General features: G+C 49.9%; 8 non-coding genes across 8 annotated transcripts; 5 read left to right on the top strand and 3 right to left on the bottom strand.

Moving 5' to 3' along the window:
• Nucleotides 1–1,066: 1,066 nt before the first annotated feature.
• Nucleotides 1,067–1,140, top strand: TRNAN-GUU (transfer RNA asparagine (anticodon GUU)). Its single transcript has one exon. It is a non-coding gene; the product is annotated as a tRNA-Asn (tRNA).
• Nucleotides 1,141–1,383: 243 nt separating this feature from the next.
• Nucleotides 1,384–1,455, top strand: TRNAW-CCA (transfer RNA tryptophan (anticodon CCA)). The gene has a single exon. It is a non-coding gene; the product is annotated as a tRNA-Trp (tRNA).
• A 71-nt stretch (nucleotides 1,456–1,526) lies between these two features.
• Nucleotides 1,527–1,597, bottom strand: TRNAG-GCC (transfer RNA glycine (anticodon GCC)). Its single transcript has one exon. It is a non-coding gene; the product is annotated as a tRNA-Gly (tRNA).
• Nucleotides 1,598–2,751: 1,154 nt separating this feature from the next.
• TRNAN-GUU (transfer RNA asparagine (anticodon GUU)) lies at nucleotides 2,752–2,825 on the top strand. Its single transcript has one exon. It is a non-coding gene; the product is annotated as a tRNA-Asn (tRNA).
• A 243-nt stretch (nucleotides 2,826–3,068) lies between these two features.
• On the top strand, nucleotides 3,069–3,140 carry TRNAW-CCA (transfer RNA tryptophan (anticodon CCA)). Its single transcript has one exon. It is a non-coding gene; the product is annotated as a tRNA-Trp (tRNA).
• Nucleotides 3,141–3,211: 71 nt separating this feature from the next.
• On the bottom strand, nucleotides 3,212–3,282 carry TRNAG-GCC (transfer RNA glycine (anticodon GCC)). Its single transcript has one exon. It is a non-coding gene; the product is annotated as a tRNA-Gly (tRNA).
• A 1,471-nt stretch (nucleotides 3,283–4,753) lies between these two features.
• TRNAW-CCA (transfer RNA tryptophan (anticodon CCA)) lies at nucleotides 4,754–4,825 on the top strand. Its single transcript has one exon. It is a non-coding gene; the product is annotated as a tRNA-Trp (tRNA).
• A 71-nt stretch (nucleotides 4,826–4,896) lies between these two features.
• On the bottom strand, nucleotides 4,897–4,967 carry TRNAG-GCC (transfer RNA glycine (anticodon GCC)). Its single transcript has one exon. It is a non-coding gene; the product is annotated as a tRNA-Gly (tRNA).
• Nucleotides 4,968–5,000: the final 33 nt, after the last annotated feature.

Genomic DNA, 5,000 nt, shown 5'->3' with positions numbered 1-5,000 from the left:
GCAACAGACATTGGAATGCCAACGTTTCACATGATGGCAAGAATCAGATGCAGGAGACTATAAGTATGAATGTTTTTGCATTTGCTGAGGTCACTGGCTTGGGACTAGTGTTGTGGTTATCAGGGCATGATGGCAGGCTGCTCCCGACAGAAGGGGCTCATAGAAGGCAGCCTCCAGATCACCAGCACTATTGTGTTTCAGATCATGTCACTGAACTCTCCTCCTTAAAAATCCTTCCCACTGTCTTTGCCAAATTCCCTGTTCTCCCCGAAATGCTGGGGTGAAACGGGCAGAGTTCTGCGCCCTGCGTCCCTAACGCGCTCCCAACGCGGCCTACAGCCCTGGTCGGGCACAGCCCTGGTCGGGCTTAGACCACTGGGGCCTCTGGAGAGCAAGACCTCCAGAAGCCTATGGTCAGGCCTATTGCACAGGCATTTTGTGCCTGGCCATTCCGGGATTGTTGTGTTTCAAGGCCCAGCCATCAATACTAATGTGATGGCTTTCCCTGAGAACCCTCATGTCCCTGTCCTCCCAAGAGCCCGAGCTTTTATGTAAAATAAGGTGTGCACCTTGGGCCTTCCCCTTTGCGCTCTCTGCCCCCTCTCTTTCTCCAAAGCTGAGCTCTGCAGGTAAATGTATCTATCTGAGTGAGGGGCTAGGGAGGGCCTTGCCCAGCAGTCTTACAAAGCAAGAGTTCAGAGAAAGCACCTGCTCTGGGAAGGAGACTCCGCTCACAGAGAAGACAAGTCTAACATGCCACAGTGAAGATTGGATGGGCAAGACACACGCCTGACAGGCTGGTAGAACACCACCAGAGGAGCAGATAGCTACGCTAAGAAGGCCACAGAAAAGTCATACATGTATCTCATACACTGGGACTGGTTGTAATACTGGCCCTAACACCATTAGATAGTAGTCTGCGCATCATAACACCCAACAGTGACAAGACACTAAGCAAATGGCAAATGCTGCGTAGGATAAAGACGCCTTATATAACACAAGCTCAAGGCAGGCGCGCACACATAAAGATATATGTTGAGTCTCAGGAGATGTGCTTTTGTCACTAGTCTCTGTGGCGCAATCGGTTAGCGTGTTCGGCTGTTAACCGAAAGGTTGGTGGTTCAAGCCCACCCAGGGACGTTTCCTTTTGCATGCATGAAGCACTTTAATAAATCATAGTAATGTGCCTTTGGTCTAGAGCTCCTGCGTGAGACCCTTTCCCTGAACATTTCAATCCTCTGCGTTCTCTCTGCACCTGCACTCAATTTCATCAATAGGATGGAAAACAAAAAGCCAAACCTTGTAATACAACCCTAGGCATATAAGGAGGTGGGCAAAAATGAAAAGGCTCACAACATTTGCTGATGTGACTCCAAAAGCAAGGACCTCGTGGCGCAACGGTAGCGCGTCTGACTCCAGATCAGAAGGTTGCGTGTTCAAATCACGTCGGGGTCACTGTTTCCCATTTTATGCCCCACTGAGTTCCCATATTTGATTTAGAAAGCAAAGTCAAAAGAACACAGCCTTGCATTGGCCGGGAATCGAACCCAGGCCTCCCGCGTGGCAGGCGAGAATTCTACCACTGAACCACCAATGCTTCACATGTGTAGCTTAGAGACAGAGCTCTGTCCAAGACAGTGATGAGGCGCACGCACTCAAATTGCACACCTATGAACAAAGTGTGTGCAACAGACATTGGAATGCCAACGTTTCACATGATGGCAAGAATCAGATGCAGGAGACTATAAGTATGAATGTTTTTGCATTTGCTGAGGTCACTGGCTTGGGACTAGTGTTGTGGTTATCAGGGCATGATGGCAGGCTGCTCCCGACAGAAGTGGCTCATAGAAGGCAGCCTCCAGATCACCAGCACTATTGTGTTTCAGATCATGTCACTGAACTCTCCTCCTTAAAAATCCTTCCCACTGTCTTTGCCAAATTCCCTGTCCTCCCCGAAATGCTGGGGTGAAACGGGCAGAGTTCTGCGCCCTGCGTCCCTAACGCGCTCCCAACGCGGCCTACAGCCCTAGTCGGGCACAGCCCTGGTCGGGCTTAGACCACTGGGGCCTCTGGAGAGCAAGACCTCCAGAAGCCTATGGTCAGGCCTATTGCACAGGCATTTTGTGCCTGGCCATTCCGGGATTGTTGTGTTTCAAGGCCCAGCCATCAATACTAATGTGATGGCTTTCCCTGAGAACCCTCATGTCCCTGTCCTCCCAAGAGCCCGAGCTTTTATGTAAAATAAGGTGTGCACCTTGGGCCTTCCCCTTTGCGCTCTCTGCCCCCTCTCTTTCTCCAAAGCTGAGCTCTGCAGGTAAATGTATCTATCTGAGTGAGGGGCTAGGGAGGGTCTTGCCCAGCAGTCTTACAAAGCAAGAGTTCAGAGAAAGCACCTGCTCTGGGAAGGAGACTCCGCTCACAGAGAAGACAAGTCTAACATGCCACAGTGAAGATTGGATGGGCAAGACACACGCCTGACAGGCTGGTAGAACACCACCAGAGGAGCAGATAGCTACGCTAAGAAGGCCACAGAAAAGTCATACATGTATCTCATACACTGGGACTGGTTGTAATACTGGCCCTAACACCATTAGACAGTAGTCTGCGCATCATAACACCCAACAGTGACAAGACACTAAGCAAATGGCAAATGCTGCGTAGGATAAAGACGCCTTATATAACACAAGCTCAAGGCAGGCGCGCACACATAAAGATATATGTTGAGTCTCAGGAGATGTGCTTTTGTCTCTAGTCTCTTTGGCGCAATCGGTTAGCGCGTTCGGCTGTTAACCGAAAGGTTGGTGGTTCAAGCCCACCCAGTGACGTTTCCTTTTGCATGCATGAAGCACTTTAATAAATCATAGTAATGTGCCTTTGGTCTAGAGCTCCTGCGTGAGACCCTTTCCCTGAACATTTCAATCCTCTGCGTTCTCTCTGCACCTGCACTCAATTTCATCAATAGGATGGAAAACAAAAAGCCGAACCTTGTAATACAACCCTAGGCATATAAGGAGGTGGGCAAAAATGAAAAGGCTCACAACATTTGCTGATGTGACTCCAAAAGCAAGGACCTCGTGGCGCAACGGTAGCGCGTCTGACTCCAGATCAGAAGGTTGCGTGTTCAAATCACGTCGGGGTCACTGTTTCCCATTTTATGCCCCACTGAGTTCCCATATTTGATTTAGAAAGCAAAGTCAAAAGAACACAGCCTTGCATTGGCCGGGAATCGAACCCGGGCCTCCCGCGTGGCAGGCGAGAATTCTACCACTGAACCACCAATGCTTCACATGTGTAGCTTAGAGACAGAGCTCTGTCCAAGACAGTGATGAGGCGCACGCACTCAAATTGCACACCTATGAACAAAGTGTGTGCAACAGACATTGGAATGCCAACGTTTCACATGATGGCAAGAATCAGATGCAGGAGACTATAAGTATGAATGTTTTTGCATTTGCTGAGGTCACTGGCTTGGGACTAGTGTTGTGGTTATCAGGGCATGATGGCAGGCTGCTCCCGACAGAAGTGGCTCATAGAAGGCAGCCTCCAGATCACCAGCACTATTGTGTTTCAGATCATGTCACTGAACTCTCCTCCTTAAAAATCCTTCCCACTGTCTTTGCCAAATTCCCTGTCCTCCCCGAAATGCTGGGGTGAAACGGGCAGAGTTCTGCGCCCTGCGTCCCTAACGCGCTCCCAACGCGGCCTACAGCCCTGGTCGGGCACAGCCCTGGTCGGGCTTAGACCACTGGGGCCTCTGGAGAGCAAGACCTCCAGAAGCCTATGGTCAGGCCTATTGCACAGGCATTTTGTGCCTGGCCATTCCGGGATTGTTGTGTTTCAAGGCCCAGCCATCAATACTAATGTGATGGCTTTCCCTGAGAACCCTCATGTCCCTGTCCTCCCAAGAGCCCGAGCTTTTATGTAAAATAAGGTGTGCACCTTGGGCCTTCCCCTTTGCGCTCTCTGCCCCCTCTCTTTCTCCAAAGCTGAGCTCTGCAGGTAAATGTATCTATCTGAGTGAGGGGCTAGGGAGGGCCTTGCCCAGCAGTCTTACAAAGCAAGAGTTCAGAGAAAGCACCTGCTCTGGGAAGGAGACTCCGCTCACAGAGAAGACAAGTCTAACATGCCACAGTGAAGATTGGATGGGCAAGACACACGCCTGACAGGCTGGTAGAACACCACCAGAGGAGCAGATAGCTACGCTAAGAAGGCCACAGAAAAGTCATACATGTATCTCATACACTGGGACTGGTTGTAATACTGGCCCTAACACCATTAGATAGTAGTCTGCGCATCATAACACCCAACAGTGACAAGACACTAAGCAAATGGCAAATGCTGCGTAGGATAAAGACGCCTTATATAACACAAGCTCAAGGCAGGCGCGCACACATAAAGATATATGTTGAGTCTCAGGAGATGTGCTTTTGTCACTAGTCTTTGTGGCGCAATCGGTTAGCGCGTTCGACTGTTAACCGAAAGGTTGGTGGTTCAAGCACACCCAGGGACGTTTCCTTTTGCATGCATGAAGCACTTTAATAAATCATAGTAATGTGCCTTTGGTCTAGAGCTCCTGCGTGAGACCCTTTCCCTGAACATTTCAATCCTTTGCGTTCTCTCTGCACCTGCACTCAATTTCATCAATAGGATGGAAAACAAAAAGCCAAACCTTGTAATACAACCCTAGGCAGATAAGGAGGTGGGCAAAAATGAAAAGGCTCACAACATTTGCTGATGTGACTCCAAAAGCAAGGACCTCGTGGCGCAACGGTAGCGCGTCTGACTCCAGATCAGAAGGTTGCGTGTTCAAATCACGTCGGGGTCACTGTTTCCCATTTTATGCCCCACTGAGTTCCCATATTTGATTTAGAAAGCAAAGTCAAAAGAACACAGCCTTGCATTGGCCGGGAATCGAACCCGGGCCTCCCGCGTGGCAGGCGAGAATTCTACCACTGAACCACCAATGCTTCACATGTGTAGCTTAGAGACAGAGCTCTGTC

The sequence above is a fragment of the Triturus cristatus genome, chromosome 4_2 (assembly GCF_964204655.1).
Source record: "Triturus cristatus chromosome 4_2, aTriCri1.1, whole genome shotgun sequence".
Taxonomy (NCBI): Eukaryota; Metazoa; Chordata; class Amphibia; order Caudata; family Salamandridae; genus Triturus; species Triturus cristatus.
Note: the sequence above shows the minus strand (reverse complement) of the source record. Positions and strands in the feature narration are given on the sequence as shown.